A 26068-nucleotide genomic window follows, 5' to 3' on the forward strand; every position below is an offset into this window, starting at 1 on the left:
TGATGATGTGTACCCCGCTTAATGCTCCAACTTTGTCAACTAGCAGCAATAGACGCCATATCAACATTGATGCCAGATAAGTTAGGTCGAAAATCATCAAATCGGCAAAGTAGTATTTCAAATCGTCAAAAAATCGGCAAATACAACAGCGTGTATTTCAGTTCAAATTATTACTATATAAGTTAAAAACAAGAGACTTTTGTGGAAAATGACCACCTACGAAACACTGTTTTTAAAAAAGCGGTGTTCACTATAGGTCGAGAAGGACTGTACCGATCATCATATATTTTTGTGGACTTATTGAGTACAACACCACCCCGTGCTTCACTTGCCGCTTCTGGGATGTTTGTGGAACGATTATATTATATTATTAAGAACATACAAATCTGTTCACTAAACATACAAAAAAGTTATGTGAAAAAGCATTTTAGGGGTAAAAATCGTCAAATTGTCATTTCTGTTTTTTTTTTGGTCTAAAAATCATCAAAACGCCGATAAATCGGCAAATCTGGCATCACAGCATATCAATGATAAACTAATTCATTTTTAATTTGTTCTATTTGTTTACGGTAGACATTTGATTTTAATACTCTACAAATGAGTGCTTTTAATAAATCCATTGAAACGAAAACAATTCCCCCTGCGTTCCTCGACCTGCCTCTGATAGATAATACTTTCATATCGTATGTATGTACACTGTACATGAAACATTAATTGTAATTCGCATTAAACTTGATTACATTTAAATGATTGATTTGTCATAATGTCACCGACATTCATATTGATTTGATGAGTCCTTATTGCCGGTGATAATCGCTGTATGACATTGTCAAAAATGAAAAGCAAAACAAAAACAAACAAACAAACCAAAAAATTATTCTCATCAGAAATACATACATATACATATTTGTATTTTGAGCTGTGTGATAAAATCACATCAAATCAAATGAATATGACATTAAATAAAATGAAACAAAACAATTCTATTCCAATTTGACATCGATGTTTATATGAAAGTCATATCAGCAACCATGGTAGAACAAGAAAAGGTAGCAGCAATACCCAGCTGACTGAACTGGGCTGTAGTGTTAGTGTCAAATTTCATATGACATTTTATACATTCATTTCTATTTCGATGTACATTAGGGACATATATTTTTTGAGAAAAAAAATATATCATTCGGAAAAAACATTTCCCAGAAAGACTTCTTCATATCAATGATATGTAACCTCCTCCAAGTTCGAACGATAAGCCGCGCAGTAAATCACCGCTTGTAGAGGCGATACAACGTTTGTTAATATGTGAGGTATTTTGTTAAAATTTAAAAAAATTAAGCCCTAATAAACATGTGCTTCTTTGATTTCTAAAACAAAACATTGAAACAGCTTCTCCTTTTTCTATGAATTTCCAGCGACCCCAAACTTTTCTGCAAGAATTCTACTTTCTGCGAGAATTTATGCATTTAGTGGAATGATGTGGAACCATAAAAATTGAAAATGTAACGAATTTTCATTCATGTTTTCCAAAATATTCAACCAAATGTGAAAAATTATTAGTTTTTTCAAATTCCAATAATTTATAGACATTTCCTTGTTTTGTTTACAAATACAACTGGCAGTAACGTTACCAACAAAAACAAATTCCTTTGTGGTTGTTGTTCGAGTTGTATTTGTTGTAGTATTAACTTTACCTTGTATTTGTTCTACCATGATCAGCAACATTAAACTTTTAGATGAAAATTTGATTTGCCATACACAGAGAAAATAATTTAATTTAGAGAAATGGAATATGTGTGCGTCATTTGCTCTGTCCTAAAACCAGTATGAGTATGTTATTTTTGAAATGTTTACACTTTTTTTCCCATTTTTAATTCAAGGAATTGATTGAGCTATTTTTTATAAATTTGTCATAAAATTAGTAGTTTTTTGCAGGTTCGGAACAGATCAATTAATAGTAGAATTTTAACTGCACATATACTCTTATTTGGAATAAAGAAAGCTTTTAGGTTTAACTTTTCAGGCGTTTTGCAGTAGGTATTAAAGACAATTGATAAGAACTTTTCCTCCTTTTTGTCCCGACATGTTATACTTACTGGCTTTCGTAATATTTTGTCCAAATTTAGTTTAAGTTCGAAGATGGGTTATATCGGTCCACTCCTTCCAGTACCTCCCCCACAAAAGCTCGAAAATGTTCGGAAAATTTGTGCGCACGATAACTCTTGAAGGGAGTAACTGAATTGGTCCATACTTTGTACATCTTGAAATTTCTACCAGACTTAAATGAGGTTCGAATATGGACTTAATGGGTCCACTCCTTCGGGTACCTACCACACAAAATTTCGGAAAAACTCAGTTTAGGACCTGCTCTCGAATTGCTTTAATTTTTGTTGTAAAAACTTGCATTCACTCCCTTATACGGCGGTACAAGTTTCATCAGTGGCAAGTCCATACTTCTTGAGAATATAGCCTTAAAGGTGCAAAAAAACCCGATTCGCTCCAAAAATTTGGCCTACGTAATATTTTGTTCAAACTAAGTTTAAGTTCGACGAAAAGCCATATCGGTCCACTCCATCAGGTACCTACCTCTTCTACAAAAGTTTAAAAATGTTCGGAAAAATTGTGCGCATGATAACACTTGAAGGGAGTGACCGATTTGGTCCATGCAAAAGTTAAAAAATGTTCGGAAAATTGTGCGCATGATAACCCTTGAAGTGAGTAACCGATTTGTTCCATACTTTGCACATCCAAATATATCTACCAGATATAGATCAAGTTCGAATATGGAATATATTTGTCCACTCCTTCGGGTACCTCACATACAAAATTTCGGATAAATTCACTTTAAGTCCTGCTATCGAATTAATTTGATTTTTGTTGTAGCAACTTGCATTCACTACCTCAATTACGACAGTAAAAGTTCTTGAGAAAACAGCCCGAAAGGTGTAAAAACCCCTGTACCACCATATATAGTGGCTGGAGAGCTCGAAACGAATACTGCGTTCGTTCACACTTTTGATATCGTAATATTTCTTTGAATATTAGATGAAATTCGAAGGTGGTTTTTATAGGTCCACTCCCTCCGGTACCTCCCCCCAGAAAAGTTCGAAAATATCCGCTTAAATGGTACGCGCGATATCTTATAGACGTAGCAACCGATTTGGTCCAAACTTTAGATCTCTAAATATTGTCGAAACTTAGTTTATGTTCAAATTTGGGCCCTATCTGTCCTGTGTGGTTAAGATTGTGTTCGAGGATCCTTTGGACATTTTTACCGAAGGTTTTCCTAGTGGCCCTGCTTACAGCGATATTATTTTTTTCGTAGGCAAGTATGGTACAAAAGCCCTATCTATCAATATCCTCCGTAAATTTTGGAGCTTTAATCCAATCCATATGTTTGTTGGTTCATACGCCCAAAATTTTGCAAACGCCAATAAATACATACGTTTTTTTTTTTTGGCTCTTCGTGAAACTTCAAATTCCTATGACTCTTATTCCATAATGGGGTCCAATGTTGGCATTAAGATAAGTTGATCGTTAAAATATTTTTATTGTTTTGGGTCTGAGCCAACATACTATAAAGAAAAAAAAAACAGATCCTTCCTATACACAGAAAGAAAATAGTTTGAATTTTTGGAACAGACATAAACTGGAAATATTCGTAAATTTAGTACAGCAATATTTTGTACCGTTCAATTCCATGAGGCAATCAACTCGGCAATAGTGATGGTCTCTTTAGTTCTTCTACTTCCGGAGATGCAATCAGTAATAGATTTTGCCATCGGAAACCTGCTTCGGAAAACGACTAACAGAAAATCCAACCTATTTTCTTTCTGTCTATAGGAAGAATTTGGGTTTTTCTTTATAGTATGTTGGCTCAAACCCAAAACAATAAAAATCACTTGATATTTTAACGATCAACTTATTTTAATGCCAACATTGGGCCCTATTTTGGAATAGGAGTCATAGGAATTTGAAGTTTCACGAAGAACTGCAACCAAATTTCAGTAGAAGTTCATGTTTATTTTGCACCATCTCTCTTCTATCATTCGTTTTTCGTTAGTTCTTTATAAATCTAACAAGAAACTGTAAAACTTATTCCAAATTTGTAACGTATTATAAACATATTAAGGCCACAGTCTTCAAAACGTCTTATTTCCCCAGTATTAAAGACATCGTTTGACCAAGTTTAGCGTTTTAAACTTGAAATGGCTTGTATTCGTTCCAATTTAAAGAATCGTAACAGTAGCATTCAAAATTAGCAATCGTACTCAAATTATTAACGAATGTTATATTTCGATGAAACACTTCAAAGCGTACAAATTTGGGCATTTTAAAAGAAAATTATAAAAAAATATAACGGGACTTTATCGAAGCAACACTTTTTGTGGAAAGATACTTCATAAGTGTACAAAACAAGATATACAAACATATCCAAGGATATTCGACTAATGTCAACTAATATGAAGTAACAAATATAAATTCCAAATGTGCTAAGTGTAAGTCCACCACTGCGCTCATATGTTTAGTGTAAATTTAATTTTTTAAATAATTCTTATTTTCATAGTTATTAGTTTCTTTTTACAGAATCGCTGAAATAATCATCGCCATGGAAGACAGTTATTGGTGCGAGTTCAGTTACAAAATTTTTAAAACATTGCGGGGCAAAATTTTTTCTGATTGTGTATTTTGGTACTTCTTTAATTTCATCCTTTTCAGAGATAACACTCAACGGAATGAATTCCCATCGTTTTGTCGGTGAATAATCAAATTTCGATGTTGTTTAGATTCACCCCTACATGTTTCCCCTCCTACTAAGCCATCAACTAGAACAAAAAGGGCAAAAATAAATCAGATTTATTATGATAACGAGAGCGTGAATAAAGGGCTCACAGGCTGGCTGAACGTAGTATTCAAAACCTCAAATCATGCCACAAAGAGCGTATACATGTATGTGTTCAAGTTCAGTACGGAGGGTATCTACTATCTTTGTATCTTTTTGGAAATGTCATATTAAGCAAACACAAACGACCAGCAGGAACAACAACCAAAACATCCATAGATCATTCATCCACTGAATGTCACAGTACCACCCCTTCTTGTTTAAATGAATCTATGAAAATCTGAAAGCCTCAAGTGCCATATACTATGCAAGGCTGGCAGGCAGACAGCCAGGCAAGAGTGGGAGGACGATTTTGTCGCGCCCGAATATTGGTATGGCAATGTCGACTAACGAGAGCAGATTCAGATTTGTTTGCCTTGATAAGAGTCAAATTGAGTCTTAATACAAATGTCGCTTGTCGTACACGTGTCCTTGCAAACATCGTTCTGGGGAAATATGCTGTCACTCACCATACGCATCATTCTGCACTGAAAAACACTAGCAATGATTTCTCTATATCACCAGTATGATGGTTGAAAGGTCCTTTAATGTGCTGTTCGGTTGCCAAATCTTCATTTAATTATTGTACTTGGCTGTGATTATAAACTCAAAACACACAGCAAATAAAATAGACGTAAGTAATAGATGTGCTAAGTGAGCAATCCAATCTGTTTTGTAAATACAAAAGGGGGAAGTCAAGCGCAACGAATTGTTCCCCCATCAATCTGGGGAGAATAAGAGATATTGTGTGAAATTATTTAATTGGCTTTTTTCTTTGAGTTTTGATTACAGAAATATTATATTCAAAATAAAAACGCACATACCTCTACGACTTTTGGTAGTTGTAATAAATATTCGGAAAGTTTTGGATGAAGATATATTACAATTATTAAACTTTCTAAGGAAGTATTCCATAACATTGTTGGGACGCTACAGTCCAGTTTATTTTAAGGAAAGAGCAATATTTACTTTTATCAATGTGGTTCTTGGTCACCAAATTTTACTGATATTTCGAAGACATGCATTTGTGAACATTTTTGAATATCCGTCCCACTTGTGACGTTATTGAATTGTATTTAAGGGCCGTAACCTGCAAATCTGCACCTGTAATGTTCGGATTCATTATAGAGAAGGTGCAGTTTTCACACTGACAGATGTATTTCCCAATTGGGAAAGGCGTCACAACAACACCTTAAGGTGACACACTGTATTATAGCTGCCATGACACGAAGCATGAGTTTGTAGCTAGTCAGAGGTGTCCAGCTTCACCTCGGTGAATGAAAGAGTTTCTACAATACGGATAATAGCAAAATTCTTCAACATCAGCTTTATTTGCGCTCATGCTCATTATAGACTTTACATTAAAGTTAACTGTACCAGGCTGTCACCAGACCAAATATCAAGAACAAACAATTTGATCACGTCGTGATAGATGGAAGACGTTCATCGTTAGTGTTGGATATACGATCGTTCCGAGGAGCAAACATCAATAAAAACACTAAAGTCGTATCTATTAAATCAATGGACTTGATTACAATTCTGATGAAAAAATCCTTGGAAATCATGGCATCGCACATAACCACTTCCTTCAAAATTTTCCGATATTTTTAGACAATACGGAAGTTGGACATCGGTAAGCTGCAATCAAATCAGATATCCGCAGTATATAGCACTCAACTGATCCAATTGGTTAATCAAAACACTTCTCGTTCCGATAACATATCAGTGGAAAAGATTTGCCCACTCCATTCAAACAGCCGCAAAATCCATGCTTGGATACCAGTCATCTCCACCAAGAGAAGAATGCGGCTTATAGAGCTACTCTACAATCAGTAGCAACATATAGCGTATCAGATAGGTATCGGGAGAACGTAAGAGAGGAGGAACGTCTTTTCCACAGGAAAAAGAGAGAAATGGAAAGGAGGGAATGTGAAAAGTTCGAAATGTACAGAAGCCTGACCGAAGTCCGAAAATTCTACCAAAGAGTGAAACATCAACCTGATGGCTTTGGTACATGCGCATCCTTCTGCAGAGACGAGCAAGGTGAACTGGTAACAGATACATATAGGTTGCTCAGGACATTGGAAAAGCATGTTTTTTACCTGTTGGTATCCATATATCCAATCCCAGAAGATGTTATAGAGTACACCGCCCGGACAAGATGAGGTAAAGGCAGCAATAAACCGACTGAAGAATAACACGACGCTGGCTTACCAGCAGAATTGCTGAGAACGGGAGACGACACGCTGATAAGGTGTATACATTAGCTGGGTAACACCATTTGGCAGGAATAACGCGCACCCGGCGATTACAACCTTAGCACCGTGTGTCCCCTACACAAGAAAGGAAATAACAATTGGGTCATATCAATGTGGCCCCATATGCTCAAAGGTATTCCAAGCCATGTGTACATTTAGAATTCCCGCAAAGCTCATTCGACTTTTTAAAATTGCATTACCTGACACGCAGTCATTAATTAAAACAGAAAAGAATAGCTCCGAACTGTTTAGTACCAAAAGAGGTTTCAAACAAGGAGAGAGATTTTCGTGTAACCTATTCAACATTCTTGTGGAAGAAATGACACAATATACACCAATAGCAACACGTTACTTGCTTGGCTTCAGCAAGCAGTTTAAAAGCAAGGCAGCATCTCGTCGAAAACAACACTTTACATAACATTGATACCACACGTGATAATGTATAGTTCCTTGGTACTTGCGCAAGCAGATAAGGCAGTGAGTGCTTGGTGTTTTTGAGAGAAACATTATCGAAATATATACGGACCAAAAGCGTTGACATAATTGTTTTCTTGATTATACTTACACCTCTTAGTCTAACTAAGTCGAGTCGACACTCCTGCATGAAATATTTGCCTTTTTCCTCATAAGTATTACAATGTCGTATGTATAGCAGAACCTTCACTATACTGACTATTTAGTAACCCATAGCGGAGGTGTCATGTAGTCCACAGGGGCTGATCAATCTCAATGTTGTTTGGGGATTGGATGAGTGTTTCGATGCTGACGCCATTGACAGCAATGTTTTTTGGTATACGATTTGGATATGTATATATCTAGTTTTATAAGGGTCTAAGATTTGCTTCCAAGCCCATATACATTTGTTCGACTGGGATGCTTAAATTATGCATAGATGGTTATATCCACTGTTCTTATTACATTAGTCATTACAGTTTCATTGACATTTAATATTAAATCATGTATATTAATTACCTTTATTAAATTTGTACTTGCTTTGCTCACACTTTCCTTTAGTTATCTACATACATATACCTATATGTATGGATGTACATAAAAACTATATAAAACGAATGACATTTATCAACTTACAAATATGTATGTGCATATGGTTACATACGCATGTCCATAGACATGGAAACAGCGACAAGTGTTCACTTCAATGGACGCTAATTTATCTCCAGCAACGTGTGTACATATAAAATTAATATATGAGCATATACATACATATGCATACATATATGCCAACTAGTAGCAAACGCATGTTTTGTATATTAATTACAATTATTTGTCTATCTTTGTCAAAATGACAATGATCTGATATTTTAATTGGATTTTAATTCTAGCTTTGATTTCCATTTTCCTTTGTCTACGATTTCGTTTGTTTGTCATTTGATGAAGTCATTTTTATTATATTTATATCGATAAATATTTACTATCGCAAATGAGTCAAATTGATCTTCTAAACAATTAAATTTAATTGCTTTTATTAATGATTGCTTATGGTGGAAAGATAGTCAGGTAGTCCTTGAATATGTTAAATTACCAGTAATGACAATGACAATAATGGACACGGCCATTATTAATTGCGATTAAGAATTAATAGATACAGAATTAAAAAATATTTAATTTGTATTAAATGTTTACTAGGTGTACTGAACACTTTATAAATGCCTGTGGGCTGACTGCAACAAATATATCATTGGTCAAATAGTTCATTGGTTAAGGTCCTCAATAGTTACCCACAGGAGGGGTTATAAGATCCACCTATCCCTACGCATGTGCCTTGTCATGTTCCTGAGGGACCGCTGAACTTGAACCTCATCTAAGGATTGGATCAGGGGTTCAGAGCTAACGTTGTATTTTTGAAGGTGCTCTCGATGTGGTATATAAACTCATGTTATGTTTGCTTATAGGACGATTAGATTTTCATACCGCAAAACTTCTGCCAGGCTTTAGGTGTTAAACAAGCTTTGGAAATATGGCCAGGTTGATTAAAATGTTGTCCACTTCCTTCTAGGTAAAGGCATAACGATCTTGTTTGGCGCCTCTACTTTGTACGGTGAGAAATGCGAGTCATTAATTTTTGGTGCTTCTTTGATGCGTTTTCTGTCGATGTCATTTTTATTTGAGAAAGCTCCCAAGCTCTCAGGTTTCTTCGATTTCCTCCATGTTGTGGCCACTAAAAGTTGACAAATAAACTGAAAACACGCTCTATGCAACTTTCATTACCTAGTAGTAAGTAATGCAAGTAGTTTTGCCATGATTGCTCTATTAATAATGTAAAATGTAGCTTGTTTATTTTGCATTATAATGGGCTATTGGGCTCATATGGCTCCCAAATTTGGACTGGGAATGTAAATAAGTCTTAAAGACTTTTAAGGCCTGGGTACATAAGATGCCTCGTCGGCTTGCCTTGCTTCTGATAAGAGAATAAATTTGCTCGGCCTTCTTTATTCTTTTATTTTTATTATGTCAAAAATGAAGCAGTCAAGCAGGCGCAGCAGCTTATGTACCCAGGCCTTTAGTATTGAAAATCTGTAACATGGGGTTACGTTCCGATAGCTTTAAAATACATAAAATCTGAAGATTGTCATTATAAGTTCTCAATGGATAAAAATCTCCTTCCCTTGCCAAAATTTGTCAACATAGGACCACGTCTTCATGTATAATGGTACTCTATATTTACTACCACCTTAAGTAATGCACTGGGTCCACGTTTTAGTGCAGTGCTATTTCAAGTATTTGTACTGTTTTTGCCACTTTCTCAGAAATTTTAAAGTCACATGAACTTCTATATATTAAAAATGGTAAAACGTAGCAAAAAAGCATAAAGGTCAATCCTGTAGAGAATTTTCATAGATACAAGATTTTCTTAAGTGTCATTTCGATAGGATTTGTCGATTTCATGCAAAATCCTGAAAACGTAAAAAAAACTAAAAATGTGACCTTTGACCTCGATTTATTTAGAAATCCCTCAAGCGTTTTTTATATTTTTCATCTATGAGTACTGTAGTTTCAGAAACCGCAAAAACTCTCAGGTAAAAGCACTTTTCATTTAATGCTAGTTAAGGCGCGTCGTGAACACTAATACAACAAAAATTTTCCAATACGTATAATGTCCCTGTCGGACTTTTACTAACCAGTTGATAAAATGATTGATAACACTGGTCAACATGACTTTTGTTTCAACCGAAGTTGCAGTTGTTTCTAGATGAAATCGGCGAGTTATTTTCAAATCCGGTGCCGGTTTTTCTCCATCAGCTCTTGTTTTTGAGATATAGCTCAAAATCGGTTTTTACGAGTTTAACCCAGACTTTCGTTATTTTCGGATACAAACAAATATTTTTTGTGGGGTTTTCGGCATTAATATATTAAGGAGATGTTGTACGCTCGATACAAATCGTTTTTGAAATAGTTCTGGTGAATATATATCAAAAAAATATAGAAAATATACGATGGACCTTGTAAAAATTGCATATTTTGAGTACTTTAAGCTGTAATTACGGCATCGGGAGAAGTCATAGGATCTTCATATGGTACTCCGGATATGCTCAAGGTGTCTACTATATAATCCAGTATTCAAATGTATAATATAAAGCTCATAGCCTCCATGATTCGGCCATAACCTAAAAATCGCCATGAAGACTGCTAAAGGGAAATCATTTACCAGTGATATCATTACCACATAAGCCATTTACTTTTCAATGGCAGTCTTCATGATGATTTTTAGGTTATGGTCGAATCATGGGCGGTATGAACTTTATATTATATATTTGAATACTGGACTATATAGTAAACACCCTAAGCATATCCGCATTGCCATATGAAGATCCTATGACTTCTCCCGATGACGTAATTACAGCTTAAAGTACACAAAATATGCAATTTTTACAAGGTCCGTCGTATATTTTCTATATTTTTTGATATATATTCATAAATTAATGTCGAAAAACTCACAAAAAATATTTGTTTGTATCCGAAAATAACGAAAGTCTGGGTTAAACTCGTAAAAACCGATTTTGAGCTATATCTCAAAAACAAGAGCTGATGGAGAAAAACCGGCACCGGATTTGAAAATAACTCGGCGATTTCATCTTGAAACAACTGCAACTTCGTCTGAAACATTCAACTTTTTCAATTTTGTTGAGCAGTGTAATAGATCGATAATTTTTAAACTGACTAAAAACTGGCTAAAAAGTTATCTAGAGAAGAACCACTTTGAACAGAAAAAATTTTCGGCAATTGTCCATGTCTAGATAACTTTTCGACCAATATAAAGTTAGTCGAAAAGTTATCTAGAGATTAACCACTCTGAAAACAGAAACATGTACCGTCTGCAAAGTATTTGTGTTTGTCGAAGAAATAAGGCACAAATGTATAAATAATTCGCACTTGCTTTTTCTTAATATTCTTCGTATAAATGCAGCGAGAGAGGGAGACATAGAGAGGGAGAGAGAGAATATGAAAAGTCAAAATTAAAAAACACACAGAAACAAAAATTGTTTTTTTTTCACATTATGTTTTAAACTGACTAAAAATAGGCAAAAAAAGTTAGTTTATTATCAGTCGAAAAGTTATCTGGCGTTGGACAATACTGACTACTCAGGCGCTCATCGCCTTGTAAAATTAGTCAGTTGGCATAAGGCAAAATGATCGATAAAATGCCACTTATGTTTAAAAAAAAGCTAGCTTTTTGTGAGCTTTAAATCGGCCACAGTCCCTACAGGGGTAGTCACCGTTGAGGCCATGAAAATTCACTTAACGACAATAACCATCAATATGTTGACTACAAAAGCATTCAATTTCAATTCGAATTTTTCAACAAACAAATCCTTACCACGGGACATATACATACGTACATATGTCTGTTTTTATATGCACATTAGGGTTATTACTTTTTTACAACCTCATAACCCTGTGTTATATTTTGATGAACTTTTGCCTAAGATTAGATAATATCTTAATTATAAAGTGATTCGATAAAAAACAGATCACCCACAAAAAGCTTTTAAAGTTTTTATATATGAGCTTTTTTGACAAATTTTTGATGCCACTTTAAGCACATATATAACTCAAACCAAGCTTTAAAGCAACATAACATAATCAAAATTACATAAAGTATATGGTATAATAAGAAAGGTATGGCAGGGCTCGCAGCTGATTATAATTTTTTTCTTTTGGTGACCAACTTGTGTGAAAGTCATTTTGTTGCGTTTTGTTTTGAATATTCCAATTTTGACAAATTCCAAAAAATACATACACACATAACTCAATATTCATTGAAAAAAAGAGTTGTAGTTGTAATAAACGTAAAAAAATACAGAAACAAAGACAATGAGAAGTTGCGACGTATCAAAAAATGGTTGGGAGCTCAAATGGGCACTTTTTAAATTCCTGGGGACTATTACCGTAACTCTGAGTGGTCTGCTGGATGTGATATTAAATTTAAATTCAATGGCTCCATATGTGGAGTCCAGTTTTTACAAGGACACAATAATAAAGCGAAATACAGTAACAATCAGATTGAACATTGCGGATACTATGGAACATGAAGATGTAACGGAAACATTACGTACATTCAGGATGAAATTGATTGATATGAGACAAGTCTCCGCTGGTCTCCCAAGTAAACAAAGTTATGTCACGATATTAACTTCTGTTTAACAATGTAACTTCCTAGCAAACCAATTGTACCGATATCGTAACGAAATCGGAACAAATTTCGGACGTTACGTCCGATATCTGATCCGAAATCGTAACGATATCTTAACGAAAGTTGTATGAAGTGGTTGACATAATTTCGGAACGAAATGTCGGAGCGATATCGGATCGATTTCGGTCAGAATTCGCATCGAAATCGGAAGAAAATCCTTGGGAAATTCGGAATTCGAATTTCTTCCTCCGAATTTTCGTACAGATTTCTGAACGATTTCGGAATAATGTCGTATGAAAATCTGAGGTACCTTCCGAACTTTCGTAAAGGTTTCTGAACAAGTTTGGAATAATTTCGTATGATTATCGAAGGAAAAAATTGTTCTCTGATGCCTCTTTTTTATTGATAATTTTTTTTATTGGGAGATTATAATTTCAAAGATATCTAATCATTTTCAATGGTGTTATTATTTGGTAGTTATAGTAGAACAATGTAAACTTTGTGTACGAATATGTTGAGTCTATCAGTACTAGCTTGAATTATAATATGTTGCATTTATATTTAAAATATTTAAAAAATGTATATGCGAATTTTATAACCAACCATTTTGTTTTTCGACAACAAACTAAAATGTTACTTGTTAGATATATACAAAAGGTGGTTGTTGTGTGAAGGGAAAATTGTTTCCGACATATCGATCCGAATTCGTAACGAAATCGGAAGAAAAACATTAGCAAATTCGAAGGGAAATTTACTTCCGACATTTTCTCCGAAATCGGAACGAAATCTGAACAAATTCCCCTACGAAAAATCGTATAGAAATCGAAACGAAATCTGAACGATTTTGCTTCCGAAATTGTTTCGATATGTCGGACATCCGACATTTGGTTTGCTGGGTTCTCATTGAATATAAAATAAAAAAGTGAATCTTTCGCTAAATTCCCAATATATTTTTGTTCGGATTTATTACACAATGTGACCTTAATCTCCAATAAGAAGAATTTCACTTTCTCCATTTTCTGGCGTACTTTTGAGGATTTAAATAGTCCTTGTCCACGTAAAATGGTAAGCACGCCTGTAGGCTACATTTCTGAGTATTTCAGCGAAGTGGGGTCGCTAGACAGCCATTAAAACTCGTCGATAAAAAAGATGTGAGAGAAGTCTTCTTGTCACTTCCGAAGTATCTGTGGTAAATACATATACATACATACATACATGTGCGCTTATGTAAGTTGTGGAAATGTGAAAGCCATTTTTGACATTTTTCTTGTTAATGTATCCTTACAAGGACTCAAATTTACAGATTGATAATTAACAGAGTCCAATCTTTCACTTCATAAAACGAGGGATTCTGCTGACTTTATTGATACTTTTTCTTATCTTCGAATTCGCCAACAGTTACGATCTGTAGCAGCGACATTTCTAGTAAATCCGCATAAAAGTAATACCCCGGTTACACTTAACCGGATTAACCCAGTAAATAAATCTTTATGACATTTTAAAGGCGATTTCGAAAACTGAATGTATCGTTCCATTCATTTTTAACACATTTCATTAATTTGAATTTGAATTGTTTGTTTCTTTGTATCAACAAGATTACCTTTTGCTAGGTGCTTTCTCTTTTAAAGATAAAAGTAAAGTGAACGCAGAGGTTCATTGGATCGCAGAGGATCTTAGTGATCGCAGAGGATCTTAGTGATCGCAGAGGATCGTCATGATCGCAGAGGATCTTCGGTTTTTTACTACTACAACTACATTTATTTCAGTGAGAGCAGAGTCTCTATGTATCAAAATGAGCAAACCAATAACAACCGTCGCCCGTTAGTATCTACACTCTCCGGTCTCCGCAGAGGGAACTTGGTGATACACGAGCTGTCAATCAGCATCTGTGATCGACTGGGCTTGGGAAGTTGAAGGCCAACGTATCTAACTTATACATTATACGAGGGCTTCTGCTGACTTTATTGATACTTTTTCTTATCTTCGAATTCGCCAACAGTTACGATCTGTAGCAGCGACATTTCTAGAAAATCCGCATAAAAGTAATACCCCGGTTACACTTAACCGGATTAACCCAGTAAATAAATCTTTATGACATTTTAAAGGCGATTTCGAAAACTGAATGTATCGTTCCATTCATTTTTAACACATTTCATTAATTTTAAAAATTGAATAAAATATGAAACAAAAAAACATTTACAACAACAAAACTTGACGTTTGTCACCATAGACAATTTTGAAAGGAATCGGGCATACGTGTAGGGTTGATTTTTCATAGTTTTTCCGAATCCTTCCTTATTGTACCATGCATAAGCCCACCAAATTTATCGCCATATCATTACATTATACATATATCAATTTAAATCATATACAACTTTATTCCATATATCACATCAATTGAAAGTGGTTTGTACATAGACTTGTGCCAATTGAACTATATTGAATGACCTAGTTCACTATCCAGTTCTATGGACACCGTTCGCTTGTATGAACGAACTGCGTATACGTAACATCACACGTTAGTTTTTACGGCGTTACTCATACGTTTTTGAACTAGGACAGTGAACTAGGTTGTTCAATTGCCCAACACTATTTGTTCGTGACCTTTTTCAATATTTAAATAAAAGTTATTTTGGAACATTGGTGGCGTTTATTTAATTGGGATAGCTGTTACAATTTTGATTTTTCAAAATAGTCTGGCTTAATCCCTTTTGTTGTTTTAATATTTAAAACAACAAGTTTATTAGTGGAGAAGGTTTGGCATTGTTCGCCAAGGGGTAAGGCAAGGAAGACTAGTTTCGATCCACGCCACTGGATCTCATCAGTTCCCTTTGTTTCTTGTTTGTGGATATTCTCCACCGAAGTTATTTTTCAATAACTTCTTCAACAAGAAACTTTTTATACCCAAACATCAATCGTCAGCTCGAAGTATAAACGTAAACAAAGAAAAACCTTCAATGAGAAGTTTTTCTTTGGTAACCTAACACAACTCCGACGAAAGTGTTTACGAAACAAAGCAAACCTTCTTCCACTCGTATGTGTCGTTGATTTTTCAACAAATGCACATACCCAAATGCTGTTTGGTAGCTTATATACCAACAACACACAAAACCGTGCCAGTGTTTCTCAAATAGAACATTGGTGGCGTTTATTTAATTGGGATAGCTGTTACAATTTTGATTTTTCAAAATAGTCTGGCTTAATCCCTTTTGTTGTTTTAATATTTAAAACAACAAGTTTATTAGTGGAGAAGGTTTGGCATTGTTCGCCAAGGGGTAAGGCAAGGAAGACTAGTTTCGATCCACGCCACTGGATCTCATCAGTTCCCTTTGTTTCTTGTTTGTGGATATTCTCCACCGAAGTTATTTTTCAATAACTTCTTCAACAAGAAACTTTTTATACCCAAACATCAATCGTCAGCTCGAAGTATAAACGTAAACAAAGAAAAACCTTCAATGAGAAGTTTTTCTTTGGTAACCTAACACAACTCCGACGAAAGTGTTTACGAAACAAAGCAAACCTTCTTCCACTCGTATGTGTCGTTGATTTTTCAACAAATGCACATACCCAAATGCTGTTTGGTAGCTTATATACCAACAACACACAAAACCGTGCCAGTGTTTCTCAAATAGAACATTGGTGGCGTTTATTTAATTGGGATAGCTGTTACAATTTTGATTTTTCAAAATAGTCTGGCTTAATCCCTTTTGTTGTTTTAATATTTAAAACAACAAGTTTATTAGTGGAGAAGGTTTGGCATTGTTCGCCAAGGGGTAAGGCAAGGAAGACTAGTTTCGATCCACGCCACTGGATCTCATCAGTTCCCTTTGTTTCTTGTTTGTGGATATTCTCCACCGAAGTTATTTTTCAATAACTTCTTCAACAAGAAACTTTTTATACCCAAACATCAATCGTCAGCTCGAAGTATAAACGTAAACAAAGAAAAACCTTCAATGAGAAGTTTTTCTTTGGTAACCTAACACAACTCCGACGAAAGTGTTTACGAAACAAAGCAAACCCTTGTTTGGGTATAAAAAGTTTCTTGTTGAAGAAGTTATTGAAAAATAACTTCGGTGGAGAATATCCACAAACAAGAAACAAAGGGAACTGATGAGATCCAGTGGCGTGGATCGAAACTAGTCTTCCTTGCCTTACCCCTTGGCGAACAATGCCAAACCTTCTCCACTAATAAACTTGTTGTTTTAAATATTAAAACAACAAAAGGGATTAAGCCAGACTATTTTGAAAAATCAAAATTGTAACAGCTATCCCAATTAAATAAACGCCACCAATGTTCTATTTGAGAAACACTGGCACGGTTTTGTGTGTTGTTGGTATATAAGCTACCAAACAGCATTTGGGTATGTGCATTTGTTGAAAAATCAACGACACATACGAGTGGAAGAAGGTTTGCTTTGTTTCGTAAACACTTTCGTCGGAGTTGTGTTAGGTTACCAAAGAAAAACTTCTCATTGATGGTTTTTCTTTGTTTACGTTTATACTTCGAGCTGACGATTGATGTTTGGGTATAAAAAGTTTCTTGTTGAAGAAGTTATTGAAAAATAACTTCGGTGGAGAATATCCACAAACAAGAAACAAAGGGAACTGATGAGATCCAGTGGCGTGGATCGAAACTAGTCTTCCTTGCCTTACCCCTTGGCGAACAATGCCAAACCTTCTCCACTAATAAACTTGTTGTTTTAAATATTAAAACAACAAAAGGGATTAAGCCAGACTATTTTGAAAAATTAAAAGTTATTTTATTTAATTGTTGTTTTATTAGGACGAAAGCTATTTATTTGTGAGACTTTTATTTAATTGAAGCTAATTGAGCTATCATGAACTAAGAAGTTTGTATTGAAAAAGTGATATCTAGCGAAGTCAAAAGGTCAGTCATTCGTGCAACAGGAAATGTTTTTTCGAGAATTTTGTTTTCATTTCACATTATTTTTTTGAAAAAAAATTCAAAGTGGTTTTTGCGTGACCTTTTTAATCATTAAATGGCATAAACTTTATTTTTGACATTAATAGGCAAGATTTCATTCATTCTCGATACATGAAATCATTTTTGAGAAAAAAGTCAAAAAGTCCTGACCCTAGTGTAAATATACACTCCCGAACAAATAAACACACCACAAATAAACTAAATACATCCACACAGTTTTAATTACTTTATTAATCCCTACGAAAACAAATACATACAAATGAAAAAGCGATAAAATTTTAATTTCATTTTATACCACTACACATTATAAGTGAGTCATTATATGTATGTACGAATAGACAAGTTGTATACAAACATAAAACATATACGTTTTAGGATGATTTTAACAGTACTGTGCAAGTTAATAACATAAAGAACATTTTTCACTTCGGCAAAAATCAGTGCAATGAATACTCCATTTTAATATTAGAAGAATGTAATCCCGCACCTGCCAGCTCATCAGAAATCTCACTCTCCGCACTTTTATAGTTAGAGTTATGTAACATAATTCCCGAAATCGATCGAACTTATTAGTTCCTTTTCCCAACAGGAACTAGTTCCAATTATTTTCGAGATCGATATGAATGCACAGAAAAAAATTACAGTATTATAGGAATAGTGTTCATAAAGTCTTGCCAAAGTTCAAATTTCTGCATTTCAAGAACGCCTTTCATAAAGCAAAAAAATACTGGTTTCTGATTACTGATTGTTCACTATAGTGAACAGTATTCTGAAGGGCCTACCGTTTGTAGGTAGGTAGCAGCAATTGAATAACGAACAAAACGAATGAGAAAAATCGTAGTCAATCTGTTTGCGGAATGAAATTTGAAGAAAATTTCTGGCTTCAAAATGTCAGCATCATTTAATGGTAGAAGCAGATGAAATTTTGAAAAGTAATACATTAGTGATCCTTATTTAGTTTGCTTCTACTTTTACTTTGACAGGAAACTCCTGGAAAGAGTGGTTTAATCACAAATCGAGAGAAAACAAAAAAAAAAAGACAAGTTGGCTTCAACTCATTTTTAACCATTTTTTAACATAAAGATAGCCACAGCTTCCACGCAAATTATCGTTTAAGGTCAATATTTTTTGCCACCTCCAAAAGCATTTCATTTTGTTCGAAAAATATTTCATTTGTATAATATACAATCACAAGTCGCGTATTCTACAAGGGTAAACCTTGGCTTCAGCTATGTTAAATTTTCAAAAATGTTGGTGATATATCTTACATTTTTTAACTAAGTAGATCAATAACCGGGTACATTTGTACCCATTTAAAAATAACGTCATAAATCGTTGAAAAAATGAGATATTCATGCAGACTGGTTTGTAAGGATGCCAGCTATAATTTTAAATTTAAATTGATACATATGCCAAGAAAAAATGCTGGAAAAAAGCACTTTCTTCAAAACCCTCATATTATTTTGTTCATAACTTCGGAATGCGCAGTGATTTTTATATGAAACCTAAAGTGAAAATAATTGTTTGTGGACCTACGTACCATAGCACAGTAGTGGCACTCACATGGGAAGGTGAGACCAAGATAGTTCTAAATAATATATCGAACTGAAATTTTTATCAGTGGGTCCTAGTCACCTAAAATCACTCTAACAAAAATATCGCAGTCCTAGGTCCAAGTTTTCGCGTGGCTCCTATATAACGAATCATCCTGAATTAAAGCATTTTATTGTTAACAACAAATTGTTCTACCGAATTTGGTGTAATTCGGTACCGGGAGTTCTTATTGTATAGTAAACCACCGCGCGAAAAATTGCCAGTACTGGTCCATGATTTTGCGTACTCCCTATATGATTTATTTATTATGATTTATTTCGGTATATGTTAACCATATATTCAAACCAAATATGTTAAATAATAAACTCTGAGCTCAGAACACCGACTTATAAAGCAATGTGATATCGGTCCACTTTTACCCACAGCCTCCATATAGGGTTACCATCCATCCATCAGAAATACATGTAGCAATGTATTTTTGATTCTCAGTGCGGGGAGAATCTCCAAGTTTTGGAGTGGTCCAACATTAGGGTGCCCCAAAAAGGAAGAGTAGTGAGAACAGCGGCTTTAATTTTATTCGCGGTAATATATCTATTTTATTATTTTAATTTTTGGGAAACAGGTATAATACACTAGCAAATGTAAGTGTGTGTAAAAGGTCTTGGTCTTTTTTGAATGTATACTGCAAACGGCCTTTCCACACAAATCTTCTTCTGGTTCCACTAAACAATAATTGTGAGATTTTCATTAGATTAGTAATGCAAAAGCAAATTCTTATTCAGCATACCCCATATGTTTCTTATAGGTGCTGCCGTGTCTGCATTAATTCTTTGGTTTCGGGTATTAGCGTAGTCAAACCTTATGAACCGCAATATTGAACAGAATCTGTTTATACCCACAGTTGCCCGTTATAGATCACAAATCTTTCGTGTTGTCTTTGCGGAATGATTTGCCCAATCATTATAAATATTCCGATAAAAATAGATAAAAGAATTAGAGGGTCATAACTGTTGTTTTGAGTAGTTTACTTCGATTGAAAACAGTGGCGGTTGCTCTCATTTTTGATCCACCGCGAAGGCCCTATGGTTTGTATGGCCACAAAAAGTTGTAGGAAGATGGAAAACACCTTAATTTATTTTCACTTTAAGTTTTATATAACAAGTAAAAAAGTATCAGTCGGCTTGGCCGACAGAGATATACCCTCAGCCTGTGTATATTGAAACAATTTTTTCCCAAAAAAACGCATGTATTTAGGGAATTTTGGGCGTTTGAACTGACAAAAATGTTGATTAGGATTAGAGATCAAAAGTTTTGCGGAGGAGATACTAAAAAGAATGGATCTCCAGCCACTACAACTTCAGGGATGTTTGCTCAAGAAGTATGGACTTGCCCCTGAAACAACTTTTACCATCGCAATTGAGGCAGCGAATGCAAGTTGCTTCAACAAAAATCAAAGTGATTCGAAAGCAGGTCTTAAAGTGAACATGTATCCGAAATTTTGTGTGGGAGGTACCGGATGGAGTGGACAAATATAGTCCATATTTGAACCTGATCTATATCTGGTAGATATATTAAGATGTGTAAAGTATGGTCCAATTCAGCCACTCTCTTCAAGAGTTATCGTACGCACAATTTTACCGAACATTTTTGAACTTTTGTGGGGGAGGTACCTGAAGGAGTGGACCGATATGGCTTATCTTCGAACTTAAACTATGTTTGGACAAAATATTACTAAGACCAAACTTTGGACCGAATCGGCAGACTTGTTCGAGAGTTATTTTGCCCTCCAACCTCCTCACACGGTGTCATAGGGGTTTTTTGCAACTTTCAGGCTATTTTCTCAGGAAGTATGGACTTGCCCCTGATGAAACTTATACCGTCGTATGGAGGGCAGTGAATACAAGTTGCTAAAGCAAAAATCAAAGCGATTCGAGAGATGGTCCTAAACTGAACTTTTCCAAATTTTTGTGTGGGAGGTACCCGACGGAGTGGACCAATTGAGTCCATATTAAAACCTGATCTAAGTCTGGTACACGCTCCACGATGGGTAAAGTATGGACCATATCGGTTACTCCCTTCAAGAGTTATCGTGCGCACAAATTTTCCGAACATTTTCGAATTTTTGTGGGGGAGGTACCGGAAGGAGTGGACCGATATAGCTCATCTTCGAACTTAAACTAAGTTTGGGCAAAATATTACGAAAGCCAAAATTTGAACCGAATCGGTTCATCCGTTCGAGAGTTATCGTGCGCTCCAGCCAGCCAGACAGACAGACAGACAGACGGACGGACATTGCTCAATCGACTGCAAATTGTCTGAAACACATTTCGTCCAAACATACTTGGGGTCTAAAACCATTATTTCGATGAGGCACAATTTGCCCGTATGAAAGTGTATATACCCTTCATAGCCTAAAGGCTGAGGGTATAAAAATCACTGCCCATTCCAAAGTTATAAAAAATAATATGCTATTTTTAGAAGAAATGCAATTTCAAATGTTTTTTCCAGCATTTTTTCTTGTCATATGCACCAATATAAATTTAAAATTATAGCTGGCATCCTTGCAGACCAATCTGCAAAAACCCCACATGAATATCTTATTTTCTCGACGAGTACAGTGTTATACTACGTATACATTTTTTGTTATTGTCCGTAGGGTTAATCTAGCTCTGGGTATATCTCCAGTTCTACGGATGTAGCTGCTCAATGGGTTTAACAATAAATCCACTTGAGTTAGCTAAGTATGGTTGACAGGCAGTGTGTCCTGCGGACCTGTGTCAAAACTATTCTGGTTTGTCGTGGCAGCTGACGCTCCTTAGCTGCGATAGATGGGGGATGTACTCCGAGGACCGAATTCACACGATAGTTGTTTATGGCATGTTGGACCTATCTTTCTAGATTATGTCTCCGTTGGGCGTCATATTCAATATATGGATATGCAACTATCGCGTCTTATGTGGTCAACAAAGTTTCTTAATCTGCATCCCAAGAACTGCTGCGTCTTCTCATGCAGATGGTCCACTGAGGACATGAGGCACCCTGCTGCAGTTTTCAGGGTTTGAATATTTTTTCATCGTGTTGCACTTATATTCCCATATCACACTGACTCCGCATATTTGACCACAGTTTCTTTATCTGCACCCCAAGTGATACCTGCTAGGGACTAAGGACCTTGTTCCTACATCTGAGCTTGTCGCAGATAGCTGTGTTTTGCGACGACAACGTGAACGTGCTGTCGTATGTTACCACAGGAATCGTTAGGTAGTTAGATTGCGGAATTCTGCTATCATCGATCATACTGAGTGTTAAGATTGATGCTCAGAGCTCATATCCGCACTCCATGTGGTGAACAAAGTGACCCTTGATTTAGGGCGGAACCTGCATATTCCTCGTGAAGAAAAAGGCCGTACGATTAATCAAATAGGCGTTCAACCATACACAAATGACATCAGGGAAGGTTTCCGATGACAAGATCGTACAATCAGCTATCTCAATGCCGGCTAAAAAGGGTGGAATACGGGAAAGGTAGAACTTAAACAGTACTGAAGTTATCACCCCACCTTGGGACCTCCCTGTTTCACTCTACGAGGATTAGACTTCTGGTTCTTGAATTCCAAATACGACTGGCATCCACACATATAATTTCAAACTACGGCGGAGGGTAGTCTGCTCAATGTCCTCCAACAGTCTGGAGTGTTTGACAATATTAAATGCGATTTCTTCCTTGTCTTTTTGATTCAATTATAAAATTTCCAATCACAAAATGTATTACTTTAAGAAAACACAAAACACTGTTTTATTTACTCACTTTACCGTCTGCACTCAACGATTGTCTTGAAGAAACTGAAAAAATATAATTCATACCCTTTTTTTCTTTTCCTCTTCGCATGCTAGGTTAATTACCTGTGAGTTACAGAACAAAAATGCCTGCTTGTGGAATAATTCGCTACAACAACAAAGCACGAAACACACCACCAAAGCAAAAACAAACTTTTTCATCCTCCCGTCGTCAGTTCTGTGTCTTCTATTGCACCATACACACAGATCTTTATTACAAAATAAGCGAGAGCCATGTTGTTACTCTCTTTGACAAAAATTTATCTCTCAACTTATAAAAAAATGTTCTAACATACAAAATATGTTGGTACCCAAACAAATAAAATTGAGATATGTTACAAAATGTTGCAAACATATATTAATATGCTCAAATTGCGTAAATGCTGCTATATTTACGCATCAATTATAGAGCTCTTTAAATGAACAAATACTTTATATGGGTATGTTTGTATACATAAACGAGAATTTAAACATGTGTATTGCTATATGCATACATACGGATACAATTTCCTTTATATCCATATATACGTATAAACATACCGTCTACATCACCATCATCCTTGGATACATGGAAAATAAAAGCAAAAACTAACTTCACTTCCAGTCCTACCTACCATAAACACGAGAAATGCTCACATCCAGCCCCAAAATCACACACACACATAAAGAAGAAATAACACAACGAGTCGGCAAACGAGAAATTAATAGATTTTATCAACTTTTTCGAGAAATAAAAAAAATGCTACAAATAAAACCATATTAACGATGAAATTAAATGAAAGAACGACAAATACGAACATTCTCAAACATAAATACCCAGCAAACCAAATGTCGGATGTCCGACATATCGGAACAATTTCGGAAGCAAAATCGTTCAGATTTCGTATCGATTTCTATACGATTTTTCGAAGGGGAATTCGTTCAGATTTCGTTCCGATTTCGGAGAAAATGTCGGAAGTAAATTTCCCTTCGAATTTGCTAATGTTTTTCTTCCGATTTCGTTACGAATTCGGATCGATATGTCGGAAACAAATTTCCCTTCGCACAGCAACCACCTTTTGTATATATCTAACAAGCAACATTTTAGTTTGTTGTCGAAAAACTAAATGGTTGGTTATAAAATTCGCATATACATTTTTAAATATTTTAAATATAAATGCAACATATAATAATTCAAGTTAGTGCTGATAGATTCAACATATTCGCACACAAAGTTTACGTTGTTCTACTATAACTACAAAATGATAACAACAGTGAAAATCATTAGATATATTTGAAATTATAATCTTCCAATAAAAAGCATAAAGAAAATGTGTCAATAAAAAAGATGCATTAGAGAAAAAAAAAATTTCCTTCGATAATCATACGAAATTATTCCAAAATCGTTCAGAAATCTGTACGAAAATTCGGAGGAAAAAATTCGAATTCCGAATTTTCCAAGGATTTTCTTCCGATTTCGTTGCGAATTCTGACCGAAATCGATCCGATTTCGCTCCGACATTTCGTTCCGAAATTATGTCAACCACTTCATACAACTTTCGTTAAGATATCGTTACGATTTCGGATCAGATATCGGACGTAACGTCCGAAATTTGTTCCGATTTCGTTACGATATCGGTACGATTGGTTTGCTGGGTACACACATTTGTATGTATGTGCGTAGAAACACGATGATGATAGTAGAATAAAAACCAATTTAAAAAAACCCGCCAACAATAGAAATACTTTTGGAGAGTGAGGAAGCGATATACCCACGCACAACATTGTCCTTCGTGAACAAACGAATACATCCTTACATATTCATGTGTATGGCCACTCCATGTGTCTGTGTGTGTTTCTGCGTTAGAAACAGGAAACAAAGAGGATCCAAATTTATTCAGTGTAGCTGTGAGTGGGTCGAGGTAGGTGGTTGCTTTGACAAGCCAAAGCTTTGTCAGATGTCAAACTGTCGGTAATAATGACAGAAGAACGCCGATGCATCTAAGTGGGCTGAGTACGCAGGTAGACTGACAGCAGTGAAACAAGTGAAAATTAATTGAATTGAGAGTGTGTTTGTTTTTCTCAGTTTTTGTTGTAGTCATTCAAAGCCCCCTTGGTGGATAGATTCATGGCAAAGGATAATGGAAAACAAATTATTTTCAATGTCCCTGTATGCGTGAGCATTTGAATGAATTTATATTACCTTTTCTATCTCTCTCAAAATACATACATACATACATACATAGACAAAGCCCCAAAATACACAGACACAAAATGAAAATAGAATAAACATGGCGATTGATGTTCAAGTCGAATGACATGGTGAAGCTATGCCTCCATCTCGCGAACATAAGGAATGAAGTTAATTTGGGGCTTCCTCTCCCTTCAACACATCTCTACTCATTTACCTTCGAACAAAAAGCCACCACCACCCCCGTATTTTGAGGTGTAAATTAAGAAACATTTTTGAAAGGAGATTAAATGAAAATGTGGCAAAAAACTTTTTAGAAAGGAAGTGGAGAAACCCTTAACACTTCTTCAACACACAAGGAATGTGTACATGAAATACGAGAATGTTTGAAAAGTTTGTAATGCTTAGGAGTCTCATAAATCATATTTTAATACCATTGTAATAAAAATATATGTATACCGCACACATTTATGTACATACATACATATGTATGTATACGCACGCAATCGTGTACCGCAAACTTTAAAACAGTAGTTCAATTGGCAGGAAAATATGTATTTGCAAATTTGAACAGAAATGAGAACAGTAAACATAGCTGACACATGTTTTCAAGATTTCGATCGTTTCATGGAGCCCTATGTGACTATAACCCAATCTATATATAATCCATAATCACTAGTCCTTAGAAACGACATGAGGTTGGTTATTTCTGTCTTCCAGAAGAGAATGTATTTAATCTTCGATAGGGGTATAAAACATTCCAGAAGAGAAT

This window comes from Musca autumnalis, unplaced genomic scaffold (genome assembly GCF_047663935.1).
Source record: "Musca autumnalis isolate F117 unplaced genomic scaffold, ASM4766393v1 scaffold_3, whole genome shotgun sequence".
Taxonomy (NCBI): domain Eukaryota; kingdom Metazoa; phylum Arthropoda; class Insecta; order Diptera; family Muscidae; genus Musca; species Musca autumnalis.